Here is a 14,388-nt window from a genome sequence, read left to right as displayed (position 1 = left end):
CACAGCCAGATAGAAATCTTGGTGAGGCACCACTCTAAATGTGGCTGCAGCTTTCAGCTCATCCTCACTCCAATATCCCAGCCCCACTGTTCAGCCTCCTTCTATAAAAATAATAATAATAATAAAAAGTAGTAGCCTGGTGATTCCTCGTGTTCTGTATAATTGCAACAGGCAGAGGAGAGAGGAGTGATTAATTTGCCTGGTGAATTATGCATTATTTCCCCTGCCTCCTTTCTCCTCCCCCCCACCCCAAGCCCAGCTCCCAAGCACACTTCTCCCAGGCTTTATTCTGTGTATTCCTGGAATATTGTCACCTGTCCTCCTGTGCCAGGGGAGCTGCTGGTGGTGGGTATCACTGTTTAATCCTCTGTGAACACTCAGCCCAGGCTCGGGGTTTATTTACCACGAGTGAGGAGGGAAAACCCACCCAGCCAACTCTGAGAGCTGCCCCCTGTAATTCCCCGGGACCAGCCGTGGGATTTAGGGAGCCAGACAAAACTAACTCCTACAAGTGAAAAAAAGACACTCCAGGCACAACAAACAAGCTGCTCCTCAGGTTTTAGAATCACAAGTGGAGGAGCTCCTTCAGCTCAGCAAAATGCTGGAATGGGGGCTTGTGTTTCATGGAATGTGCTGAGCTGGAAGGGACCCACCAGGACCATCCAGTCCAACCCTCAGCCCTCCACAGGATCATCCCCAAGAGTCACCCCCTGTGCCCCAGAGGATCAGCCAAACCCTCCTGGAGCTCTGGCAGCCTTGGGGCTGTGCCCACTGCCCTGGGGAGCCTGGGCAGTGCCCAACCACCCTCTGGGAGAACCTTTTGCTGAGCTCTCACCTGAGCCTGCCCTGGCACAGCTCCAGCCATTCCCTGGGTGCTGTCCCTGGTCCCCCCAGAGCAGAGCTCAGTCCCTGCCCCTCTTCTACCCCTCCTGAGGAAGTTTCAGGTCCATGGGACCATCCCAGTGCTGAAGTTACCAGGCCACGAGCCCGATGCCTCGAGGAGTGAGTGGTGTTTTCCTCCCATCAGGGCATCAAGAACTTCACCATGTTCAAAGAATGAGCAGATGTGGCACTTGGCAATGTGGTTTAGTGGGATAGTGGTATTTGGTCAAAGTTCAGGCTTGATGATCTGGAGGTATTTTCCAACCTCAATGACTCTGTGATTAGCCAAGTGTTCGAGGTGCCTCTGTGTCTGAGTAGACACAGTTTAAATTGGTAAAACCCACATCCCTGCCTGGATGTACCTTTTTGGTTTGATGATGAAGGACATGGAACCCTTGGAGAAAGTCCAGAGGAAAACCATGAAGTTGATGAGGGGACTGGAGCAGCTCCCCAGTTTTAATCCCCGGGGTTACCTGCAGAACCACATGACAGAGATTTGCTGGGGCAAAATTTGCCCCCTCCCAAAAAATCCCATAGCTGCAGACCCCAGTAGCCCCTTTAACAGCACTCAGGGGACAGTGGTGATTCCTGGAGATCTCCTTGTTCCTCCTAAGGAAAGGCTGGAGGGACAAGGCGAGGAAAGTGCGACTGAACCCCGAGTTAGCTCTTCCTAAGGAGATTTTGGAAGAGATCACCTGCTAAGGAGAGGATGGATAGACATTTTCAGGGCCTAAAAGCTGATTAAAAGCTCAGATAAGGCCAGATTTTCCAAAAAGCTGCTTTTGAAAAGCCCTCTGGTTCCCTCTGCTCCATCCGTGCCGTTCCAAATCCCTCTCTGCGCTCCTGAAGGTGAACAGAGCTGAGCCGCGGGTGCCACCGAGGGGTGGCAGCCAGGGAGCTCCCCGTGCTGGTGGATTTGTTCCCGCTGTTTTGTGTCTGGATCTCGGCCCCGCAGCCCAGACAACGGGCATTCAATGCCCCGGGCCCTGGGGATGGCACTAACCTTGTGCTGCCATCAGGTGCACACAAAGCCGGGAGCCCTCGGGCGGGAGCAGAGCTAGGCAGGCGATTAGCATATTCCGGGGGGAACTTTTTTGCTTAAAATGAGAATAAACAGAACGGGGAGGATTACAAAACCAAACATGGAACATTACATGGAGCAATAATTGCCTCCTATTATTTCCCTGCACTCACCAAAACAGCTATTTAGACAAACAAAAGAGCGAAGAAAGGCAGAGACCAGTGCTGAAAGTTGTTTTATCTCTGCTAATCCCCACTGCTTTGATAAGTCTGTAATAGGATCATTTGGCATCTCCAAAGTGCGTGGCGTGGAAGGAAATTACTGTGTGCAGGCAGGTTGTGCTCAGGTGTCATTCCCAGCTCCCAGGGATGGGGGATGCAGTGACTGGCAGGCTCTGGACACGCAGGACAGGGACAGCAAATCCTCCTGTATTTTGCATTCCTGGAGACAAGGAGCTTTGTGCTCCTTCTTTCACTGAGATTGCTTCCAAAAATTATTTTATTGTTGCTTTGTTGTCCCTCGTGTTTCATGGACAGGCTGCCAGGGAAGGGCTGGAATTGTTCAAAGGTGTGTGGATGTGGCACCTGGGGACGTGGGTTAGTGGGGAACACAGCAGTGCTGGGGAATGGCTGCACTTGACAGTCTTAAAGGTCTGTTCCAACCTTAATGATCCCCTGATTCTGTGATATTATGAGTTTAGTTAATGTGAATTGTCTTTGGTCAACTTTGGGTGTCTTTGCTCATGTTTTAAGTAGCTTATTCCACCAGTGCTGGCAGTCACATGGCTTGGATTGCATTGGAAGTTGGGATCAGGGAGTGCTCCAGGCACCAGAGCTGTGCCAGCTCTGCAAACAGAAACTATCCAGGTCTATCCTAAGCCTGTAGGAAGCTCTTCTCAGTGGTTTGATACTTTCAGTAGCCACAATGTCCTTTCCCTCTCCAGGTTTATGGTTTCACACCCCAGGCCCTCCCACAGACCATTTTTATGTCCTTTGGGAAGTGTGAAGTCTGTGCAGTCCCAGCTCCTGCTCTTTCCCCATCTCAGCCCAGCAAGGACCATGTTGTTGTCACCACTGGCAGTGGCCCCAACTTACAAGCAAAAAAACCTCAATTTTCCTCCCAAACAGGTTTTTTGTCAAAGATACAGCACAGCAGAGACCCGAAGGTATGTGTAGCACCCTCCCAGTTAAAAATGTGATCTAAACTGGTGAGCATATCAGGCCTGGTTTTGCTTTTATGCTGGAGCCAAGAGGAGGAATCCCTCCAGGCCAGTCCATGCCATTTTTGTCCAGCTTCACTCCAGAATCAGTTTTGCTAATATTGCAGTGCTGGAAATTCACCTTTCCCTGGCATTTATCCACACTCTCCCATTTTTTTTCTTTGTTGACTGTTACTTGTCTTTAAAAGCAAAACATGAGCTGCCTGCACAAAGTGGGCAGAGATGGATACCTGGAGTCCATTTGGTGGAACGTGGGGGGTTTGGGTGCTTTTTTTTTAATGTTGGATTTAAGATCAATTTTAGCCATTATTTGCCATATCAAAGTTTATGAGCTGTGCACAGAAACTTAATTGCATCAGATTTTGCTGTCAGGAGCTATGCTTTGCTGTCAGATTTTATCTCACAACAAAGAATGGTTCATGCACTGCTGCTGGCACATAAGAATTCATGAGCAGCTGCTGGGGGATAACATTTTCTCCACGAGCTGCTGAACTTTTTACCTGTACAGAGCGGTGCTGCCACAGGAGCAGGGCAGAAAACACCTGGAAACAACCCCAAAAAGACTCTACTGCACAGAAGTACAGGTTGTGGTGTAACCATGCTCAGTCTTATCTGATTCCACAACAAAAAAGAGGTGAAAATAAGCTTCTCACTGTCTTATACATCACTGGTGCTTCCCTGCTGAGGTGGTGCCACCACACAGTTGTTTTATCCCTAATACAGGGAAAAAACATCCACATTATGTCCTCTCCCCTTGGACACAAGCAACTGTCACCCTAAATAAATGAAACTATGTGCACAAAGGGGAAATAAAGCAAATACTGAGGGCAGAAAGTTGCTGGTGATGGGAAGGTGTTGGTGTAGGAGATGTGCTGAGCTGGGATGTGCTTCTCTGCAGAACAGCTGAACGTGCACCGTGCACACAGGCAGAAAATTGCATTTATTGGGATCATTGTGGGCTTTCCTTGGTAGCAGGACTGAGGAAATTCCCTTCCCTGAGAAGGAAAGGAGATGTGGCACTGGCAGGGGTATTGCCCAGCCCTGGCACAGCTGCCCAGAGCAGTGGGGGAGTCTCCATCCCTGGAGGGATTTAGAAGCCACACTTGGGGACACAGGTGAGTGCTGGAGGATGGCTGGACTGTATGATCCTGGAGGTCTTTCCCAACCGAAACAATTCCCTGATTCCATAGGAATTGTTGGTATTACTCCATCCCCAGAGCCAGAGGGACAGTCCTTCACCCCAGGCACTGCGCATTCCAAATATCAGTTCCTGCCCCAAAGGTCTTCCAGCCTCACCTCCCAGGGCTGCAGGAGAGGCACTTCCAGGCTCTGGGTTGTATTTACAGGGCTGTTCCCAAGAGTGTATTCCCATGAGTGCCTCAGGAGATATTTAGTGGTGACTGTTCCTATTCAGAGCAATAATATGAACTGAAATGAAGTATCAGCCACCTATCTCATTCAGCATATCTCTATTTCAAATCTGTATTTTGTAAAGAATATTGAAAGCATAATACAGCCCCTTCAGTAACCTGCTCTGCTTTATTACACAATCCACACAAGTTTTCCATTTTTTATTGAATTGGTCACTCAGTCATACTAAACATGGCAGAAAAAGAACAGGAAATAAAAATGAACCAATAAATAAAAGCAGGGTTTCCAAAGCTCTTCTTGCTGAAAGGAAAGCTGAAGAGTTCTTCAGAGTTTAGCCAGGAGCAAACCACCTCAGCTCCAATAAAACTGTGCAGTGGAACAGAAAATAAGATGTTACTGCAAATGAAATGTATTCTTTGGGAGCAAAAATTAAAGATGCCCTCGGAGATAGGACTGGGCCGTGCCCACCTCACCCAGCTGGGGACAATGACAACAGGGAAATGCCTGGCAGGGCAAACCCACCCATGGGGTGTCCCTTCTCCACCTGCCCCTCTCTGCTCAGCCCAGAGCTCTTTAGTATGTCCTGCCAGTGAAGATGTTTAGTTTGCCGTGACATCTTATTTTCTGTTCTGCTGCACAGTGTTATTTTAACCAGAGCAGCCTGCTCCCAGATAAACCCAGAGGAGCTTCATACCTGCAGAAAATGCTGCATTCAGATGTGGGTGGGTGGGTGGGTGGGTGCTGGGGAGGCTGGGGAGGGCTGGGACCTTGGGGGGGCTGGGACCCTGCTCAGGTCCCCCCTGGGCACGTGAGGAGCATTGTGCTTGGGCAGGAGAACTCATGTCTCAGTTAAACCAAGAGCTTTGTAGAGCTCTGAGCAGGCTGGAAGGAGGGTTGTTTGGTGTAAAGCTCCACCAAGTCTTTCCCTCACTGGAACAGGCAGCAAATATTCCTTTGCTCCCACCCAAGTGCACACACCGGGCAAAGCAGGGTGGGTTAGAAAGGTGCTACTCAAGCACCAATGGCCACTTTTGCCTCTGAATGCAGCACCCTGCCCAAAAACCAGCTTTGGCAGGGGATGCAAGATGTCCTCCCTCTCCAAACCTTGATTCTTGGTGTGATGTTTAAGTTCTCCAACATTTAGGGATCAGAGTATGGCCGTGAATTCGTGCTCACCTTTGCATTTGAGCTCAGTTATTGTCACCAGCACTGGCAGCTCTTGCTGTGCATGTTGGATCACTCCCAGATCCTGCTCCATTCTTGGCCTCGGGATCTCCCCATGCAAAGGATTTCCTTGTTTCAACATCCACTGTGTAAAAACTCTTTTCTTTGATTCTCTGAGACTCTCAGCTTTCCTTGATTCTCCAGTAGTTCTCGTATTAATTCTCCCATGACATTTTTCCTGATTGTCTGCTCCTCATTAAACAGCTTTTTTCGGGGATAGTGGGCCAACAGCTGTCCACTGCATTTGGGGAAAAAAAAAAAAAAAAGGCTCAACATGTGATTGTCACAAAAATATCGACCCCTCCTTCATGCCAGGAATGAAATGGGTGTTAATTAATACTCACTGTAATTAGTGTCATAATCTCTAGTTTCATAAGTAGGAAATGCTCAGGCTCTGGGCCACATGGTCAGTGTGGGAGCAGCAGCCACTGTCCCTCCCTCAGCTTCACCTCCCTGAGTGGGAAGGTTTGGCAGGATGGGCACAAGCAGCAGCCTGGAGTCCTCCTCCCTGGCCAGCCCTGGAGCACCAAACCTGGACGAGTCCATGGTCCATCTTCTCCAGTGCCCAGCAATGGCTCAGGGCTTGCTGCAGGTGGTTGCCCAGGTTTCACATGGCACCTGAGGACCCCTCCAGCTCCCAGGCCAGATCCCAGTTCAGTCCCAGCCTGGATGGGGAGTACTTCACTCGCTGTCAGAACCAGGGGGATTGGAATGTTGGTTCTGTGCCCGGGGAAATGCATCTTCATGGACTGGGAACACTGCCCAGGTCAGGGCAGGCTCCCTCACTTGCCTGTAAATCAATGATGATGAAGATGGACAGACTCAGAGGCACAAAGAGGTAACTGGGGATTGGGATGGTGGGATTTGCTGCCAGCCCCAAGTCAAAGTCTCCAGCCTCTGTCCCTTCAGCTGCCTTGGTTCCACCCATTCAATCAAGGCCTGTAGATTAAAAGCTTGGTTAAAACAAACCTTCACCCAAGCACCAGACTCTTGTCTGGGACAATGACAGAACAAACAGTCCCCTCCAGGCAGGCTTTGAAGCCTTCCTTTGGATCTTCCTCAAAGTCCCCAAACCAGATGGAAAAATCTTTCTGGACCAGCCTTTCTTAGCTGGTATAACATAAGTAACTGGGATATCACCTCCATCCCAGCCCACTCCCAGGCTCTGCATGGAGCACAGAACACTTCTTTTGGGTTTAACTGGGATTTCTCTTGGCCAGTTCCAAACTGGAAATGTTCTGTATTCCTGCAGGGAGGATGCCTGTTTGCCTGTCCAGCTTTCCCATTAACAGGGACAGGTTTTCTTCCCTTCTGTTGGTGATTTCTTTAAGGTTTCACTTGATCCTCACTCCGTGTCTGTAATGCAAATGGAAAACTTTTCATTCCAAGAGACCAAAAGGAAGCACTGACTTTTCCTGGGTGTTCCCTCCCAGACCTTTTCAGAAACACCGGTGAAAGTTTCAAGTATTTCTGGTCAACCCAAGGACTCAGAAATGCTGATTCCTTTCACCAGCCACAGCCATGTAAGACTAAGGTGCCTCATCCAACCATGTCATCTGCACTCCTGCCTTGAGCAGAAGGGAATACTGGCTCCACCACAGGGTGCTTTGGCCTCTCCAAAAACCAGTGCCTGGGAGTGTGGAGCTGGAGCTGTTGCTGCTCTTCGGTGAAGTTCTGAAGAAACCTTTACTTTTCAATAACTGCAGGGATAGAAAAATCATCCCTCCATGGCTCAGTTCTCCTGGAAACATCAGGTTCCTCTTCTCTTTTGATCATCTGACCCACAGATGTGGTAAATCCACCTCCAGCTGTGTGAGCAGCACCAACCCACTGATGGAAAGAAGGTGGACGTGGCCTCCAGACACGGAATTATCTCTTTTTGGCCAGGCAGAAATGCACCATGGAAACCACAGATCCACACAAAGGTGATTGAGCTCTTTGGGAATGGAGGAAAACTCTTTGCAAGGTGCCTTTTTGCACGGCCTGGTCAGCTGTGGCAGGAGAAGACCTGGTACTGTGGCTCCATATGGGATCTCCTGAGCTGCCAGGGGATCTTTCCCGGCACTGGGACAACAGCAGCAGGAAATCCAGCTGCTCACACATCTGCCTGATAATCCTGATGGGTTTCAGGAGATTCCTGCATTCCCCTCCCACCCCAAGAGCTGTGGGATGGCTCCTGAATTGAGGGTGAGGTGTCTCACAGGCTCCCTGTCACTGGGGTCTCATGGACACCCCTTTGTTCATCCCTGTGCTCCACTGCAGGGGGAAGTTCAGCCTTTTCAGGACAACTTCTGGGCAGTATTTGTGTCCCCCCAATGGCAAACACTGCTGAGACAGTGAACACATGGCAAACCTTTGTGAGTGTCCCTCAAAAACTCCAATTAATATTAATGGCCAATCACCCACCGTCAGTGGGAACCACTCTGGTGTGACAGGCTCATTTCCAGCCTGGGCCACCTTCCCTTTCAGCAGTTAATGCCAAGCTGACCTTTCCCACCATCTGCATGGATGAGATGAGCCCAGCTGGATGAATAATGGAACACCCTGAGGGTCACCCCGTTGTCTGCTCTGGCCACCTCAGAGAAGGTCTGGCCGTGGGTGCTGAGGTGACACCCTGGGCTGGGTCCCTTCAGCTCCTCATGGGGCACACATGGAGCATGAACCCTTCTGTCCCTGGCACAGGAGCAGCCTCCCCTCCAGGTCTCTGCTCCCCTGCACGTCCTGGCAGCTCAGAGCAGCACCAGGAGCTTGTCCTGAGTCCCAGCACCAGCACAGAGTGGAGAGCAGCCAGGAGGAGCTCACTGGAGCTTCTCCAAAGCTCCTGTTGGGGTTCTCTTCCCTGTAGTGACCAGGGACAGCACCCAGGGAATGTCCTGGAGCTGCGTCAGGGCAGGGTCAGGTTGGATCTCAGGCAAAGGTTCTTCCCCCAGAGGGTGGTTGGGCACTGCCCAGGCTCCCCAGGGCAGTGGGCACAGCCCCAAGGCTGCCAGAGCTCCAGGAGGGTTTGGCTGATCCTCTGGGGCACAGGGGGTGACTCTGGGGGATGTTGCTGTGCAGGGCTGAGGGTTGGACTGGATGATCCTTGTGGGTCCTTCCAGCTCAGCCCATTGTGGGATCCTGTGGTGCCTGGGGAAGTGCCCAGGATCACAGGCAAGCCAACATAGAACTGCCAACACAGCTACACACAGCAACAAATCCCTTGGCCAGGCACAGGGATGGTGATGCAGGAAGGAACAGGGATCTTCCCCCATCCCAGTCCACCAGCACAACCCAGGAAGAAGTTGGTTCCCTCCAAACAGATCCTGCAGTCAGGTCCCTTTGCCCTGAGCTCTGAGCAACCTGGGCTAGTGGAAGGTGTCCCTGCCCACAGAAGGGGTTGGAACTGAATGAGGTTTAAGGTCCCTTCCAACCCAGACCATTCCATGATTCTGTGTTGACCTCAGTCCTTTCTTCTCCCCAGCTAAGACACATCCCAGGGAACACTGTCTTAGCCCCTGGCAAGAATCATTCCTTGGTGCAGTCCTTGTAGTATTTGCAATGAAGGACCTGCAAGAGCAAAAAGCTAACCCAGAAGAGGCAAAGTGAGAGAAGGCTGGAGGCACTAGAGGAAGAAAAGCCTCTCTTTTTAGTCCTTGTTCTGCCAGAATTGCCACATGTGTTGTGGCACCTTCCCCTCAGGGTCTGTCGTGCCATCAGGGTCTGTTGTGCCACCAGGGCCATCCTTGAGCTGGAAAATCAGATGTGGGTGTTTTTCACCTTCTTTGCTTTCCCGAAGAGTGGGAAGGAGGGAAGGAGACATGAACAGAGTCCCTCAGTGGTGCAGAGCTGTGGGGCCCCCCCTGGCTCTGTGGTGGGTGCAGCTCCAGGCACTGGCACAGCAGTGGCAGGGCTGGTCATGCACAGCCCATCCCAGTTCATAGTCTCCCAGCTCTCTGGCACTGGGGTTTGGGCTTTGGCTGCTTTCCTTATCCCAGTGATTGCCAAGGCTCTGCCTGAGCAAACCCAGCCCGAGTATTTCGTAGGAGGTGTCAGGATTGTCCTTACAAAGCACCACAAACCTCTGTTTGTTCTCGTTCAGCATCACCACTCTCCAGAGGAGCTTGTGAGAAGGGCAAAGGGACCCTGTGCTGTCCCTGTCTCCACAGTTTTTCCTTCAGCATCCTCAGTTTGTGCTTGTGGGGTCTGAAGCTGCAGGAGCTGGGCAGGGATCTCCATTCCATGCCAGCTGATTCCTGTGGCCCTTCACTCACTGGGGGCCTGGGCCTTCCTCAGGGTGCACAGGCAGGCCCAGTTCTGAGCAGATATTCTGCTGTGGGGGACAAGCAATCCCTTTCCCACCATTTCAGGAAGTGCTTTCCCAGTATAATTGTGTTTGATTCTCTATTGATGGAGTTGCTCATGGATGAACCTTTGGAGCTGATGTGTCCAGCTTCCTTGCTGGCTGCCCATCCCAAGAGACCTGGAATCTCCTGGGGGACATGTCTGTGACAGGATCTTTCACCCTGTGAGAGTTTTGGTTCCCTTGTTCCTTAAGTGAGCTCCTCTGGGATGGCAGTGGTGACTGACCCCACTGTCTCTGCTCTCTCCTACCTGCTCTGTTCCTCACCTGCTCCTTGAGGAGCATCCCTAAAGTCCATCCCTGTGTGTAACCCTGGTCCTTTTGTCCAAACCCCCCAAATCCTCTGGCAGGGCTTTAGAGGGCCATGGAAGTGGGATGTGAGTGCTGCCCTGGGGTGTGGGTGTGAGGAACTCCTACACAACTGTCTACTTGTGCCTGGATGTGCAAAGGGCAGCTCTGGAAGGAGCTGGTTTAGATGAAGCCAAAGTGCTGCTTCTGCTTGTCCATGAGAACTTGGCCCAGATAGAAAGCTGGGAGATCAAGGGGCAGAGGTGGGTATATCCTGAATTCAGGCAGGAAGAGGGATAAGGCTTTTCCAGTGCTGGATCCTCACAGGTAAGGTCTAGTAAAGAAACAGGAAGCTTTACAAGCTGGGAAGGACCTGTCACACTGGGCTTGCCTAGAAAGCCCTCAGCATTCCTGGGTTATTCCCTGTTGGAAGGAGCAACACTCATGTGTTCATACACTTACTGTTCCACGTGCTGGGGTAGATTCACCCACCAATTCCTGAGGGTTGGTTGAGTCCCCAAACCTTCTCCTCAGTCCTTATGACACAGGAGCTGGGGTGAAGGCAAAGAGGAGTGAAACCAACTGCAAAGATCTGCTGGTTGGGCTCACACCAGATAAAGTCTTCTTTCTTTCATAATATTTGTCATTTCTGTGGTGACCAGTCCCCCCTTCACCTTAGACTTTTATTTTTTCTCTAATGAATTCTTCTAATCTCCATTGCCATCAGAATCTTTTTACCCTTGAAAATGCTTATAATGGTTTCATCTTTCCCTAGCTCCCTTTTCTTCAGTCCACATGGTAGAAATTTGCTTTCACACTTCTTTATTTCCAGAATCAGTACAGATATAGAAGAAAGAGAAGGAAGAGATAACACATAAACAAGGAATTTCTGCCAGAGGTCGTTTGCTGGTCCAGGAAGCTCATGGCCTTGCTTTCCAGGTCTGCAAATCCTGGCAGGAGTCACAACTGAGCCGGGTCAGGCAGCCTTGGTTCAGCTCCCCAGGAATCTGCTGGGGACTTTCTGGGCCACTTTAGGATGCTGCAAACAAATAGTTCCATTTTCCCCCTCTCAAGGAGTATCTGCCCTCCACGTGGAGGGCTGATGCCAAGCAGTGGGCAAGGCAAAGAGTTTGATGTGCCACCTCTGCCTTCCCGGGGTGGCATCACTGGGGAGAAAGCACAGCTTGGTTTCTAACACGTTCCAACAAAAAAAGGCTGCAAGCTTAAGGTGTGCTGGCTGCAGGAAGGGTGGTGTAACCTGTGGGTCTCCTCTCCCTTTCTCTCACTCCTGGGCATGGGATCAGTCCCTTCTGTGTCTCCTCCCTGTGGGCACAGTTTGGGTCAGGCTGTCACATCCATGACCAGTGAGACCTCCGTGCAATCTCATTCCCCCCTGCAATGTCAAACTGCAGCTTGCTCTCATCCATCCTCTCCCTCCCAGGACTGCCCAGCCCCTCCCTTCCCAGCACTGCTGGAACAAGCTTCCTAAGGTGAATTTAGCACATTAAATTTGTCTGTGTTATCTGCGCTACCCTGGTGTCGGTGCAGGCGAGAATGATGGATATGGTCCCAACCCGACAGAAATTAGGGAAGTTCACACTGTGTTTTAATAGCAAATGCAGTGATTTGACAGTGAATAATGGAGCTGGTCAGGTTCTATTAGAGGCAGATTAGACCATAATTCAATCTCAAACCTTGCTGTTTTAAGCCTTTCTCCCAGACTGTATTAAACCTGACCCAGGTCTGAAGAGGCAGAATGGAAGTGCTCGATGCACAGGATGAATTACATCTCCCAGGGAGCAGAGGACAGAGCTGAAGTCAGACCCCCTGGGACCACAGTGGCAGCATCCCCACCTGATCCTGGGACCTCCAATTCCAGGGCTCTGAGATACAGCGAGGCTGGAAAAATCTTGTGAGGGGGCATCATGACATGGAGCTGGAGAGGGGGCACAACCCCACCCAGCCTGGGCTGGGAGCAGTGGGAATGCAGCACAGACAAGGGACACAGAGCTGGGGGGGACAGGCCAAAGGAGGATCCAGTGGGTCCATCCCAGGAAGGGAACCAAGGGAGGGATGGAGATAAGGAAGGATCAGTGTGCCCTGATTCCAGGTACTGGGCTGGGTGTCAGCATCTCCCTGAACCTTGGGGTTCCACAACTCTCCAGGGAGAATGCAGGACCCAGGGAATGCCCCAGGGTATGGAGAGAGAGAAACCATGATTTTTTCAGTGTTGGGGAGCCAGAGAAATGTTTCCATGGCACAGCTGAGCACCACAACCCCAGGTTACCATCCCAGGAATGGTTCTGAGGTCGTTTCCCTGTGGGTGACTTCCTGCAGCTCTTGTTTACCTCATTCCTGCAATCTCCAGCCACACGGTGTTCCCACCACCTTCCAAAGCTCCAGGCCTGTGTTTCAAACCTGCTTTCAGAGTTTTCTCTGTCCCCACCCTGCCTGGGTTTTGTTTGCTCAGTGAGTGTGATTGGATCCCTGACATGGTGCTGTGTTTTCTGGCTGAGAGGAGAATGTTGAATTACTTCAGCAATCATTTATTGAGTGCCTAAGATACAAAAAACCTCGCAGAGATAACAATGTCCTGGAGATTAAATCCTCCATTAGAGAGACCTTACTCAGTGTTTAGGGTAGTAAACATTTTCTCATGGGGTTTCCTCAGCCTCCATCCCAACCCCCCAGCAAGCTGAGAGATTGGATCATCTTCTCACCATTACAAGGCACAACAGAGCCCAAATAAAGCCATGGAATCACTGTCCTGCCTGGCCATGGGGCAGAAAACTCCCCATCACCCTCTCCCAACACCCCTGTTGGGGTTTGGCTGAATCTGGTGCTGGAACAACTTTTGGTGCTTGGATGGCCAAGCTGGAGGAGTTTGGTGCACAGGACGTGGGCTGTCACTTCGGATGGGCTCAGCCACAGGAACCCCAAGGAGATGTTTTGCTTCTCTGCTGCTTTTGTGATATCCAGGATCTCCCATGTCCTCTCTGATCTCCTCGCCAGGAGTTCACAGGAGCTTCCACTGGAGCAGCTCTTGGAATTCACTTGCTCTGAACTTCAAGGCAAACTGGAACCTCTGCAGCAACACAGTGGAGACAGAAAAGCAGAGCCATTGTAAAGCAGGAGTACAGGGAGAGAGGAAAGCAGGCAGCAGGGTTTCTTGGCAGGGAAACACAACTCTTTCAGCTCATTAGCACTTTTGGGGTTTAAATCTTGGAGCTCCTGAGGGCAGAAGGCACATTCCACCTGGACAAGGCAGCCTCAGACTATCGATGCCCAGGAACTGATGGCCTTGGCAAAAAGGTTGAAGCCCATTTGCCATGAGCCACATCTCCTGGTTTCTGAGAGAGCCAGGGCCCCAAGGGAAACCTCTGGGAAACGCTGGCCCTGGCAGGAGACAGCAGCAAAGCCTTCAGTACCTCTGGAAGGGCAGAGAGGCAGGAGAGATGATCTGTGGAGCTGGAGGGGCTGCTCAAACTCACCAGGGAAGCAGGGCAGCAGTGCCCAGCTGAAGGGCCAGCACTGAGAAATGCTGCAGCTCCTCCTGCAGTAAAAGGAGCAGGAGGCAAGTGGGAGGTGAGGATTTTCACAGAGCAAAGCACCCCTGGGTGAAGGCAAAGGGGTGACCATCTTCCAGGAAATCGGAGGGAGGCACTGTCAGCCTCCCCAGAGACAACAGGGGGGTTTGAAATCCCCCCAGGAGCAGATGAAGTGCTGGTCTACAACTGCCTGGGCAGGGACAGAGGAGGGGCAGGGACTGAGCTCTGCTCTGGGGGGACCAGGGACAGCACCCAGGGAATGGCTGGAGCTGTGCCAGGGCAGGCTCAGGTTGGATCTCAGCAAAAGGTTCTTCCCCCAGAGGGTGGTTGGGCACTGCCCAGGCTCCCCAGGGCAGTGGGCACAGCCCCAAGGCTGCCAGAGCTCCAGGAGGGTTTGGCTGATCCTCTGGGGCACAGGGTGTGACTCTGGGGGATGTTCCTGTGGAGGGCTGAGGGTTGGACTGGATGATCCATGTGGGTCCTTCCAGCTCAGCAC

This window comes from Chiroxiphia lanceolata, chromosome 10 (genome assembly GCF_009829145.1).
Source record: "Chiroxiphia lanceolata isolate bChiLan1 chromosome 10, bChiLan1.pri, whole genome shotgun sequence".
Classification (NCBI taxonomy): Eukaryota; Metazoa; Chordata; class Aves; order Passeriformes; family Pipridae; genus Chiroxiphia; species Chiroxiphia lanceolata.
The sequence above is the reverse complement of the archived record's forward strand: the minus strand, read 5'-3'. Positions refer to the sequence as shown.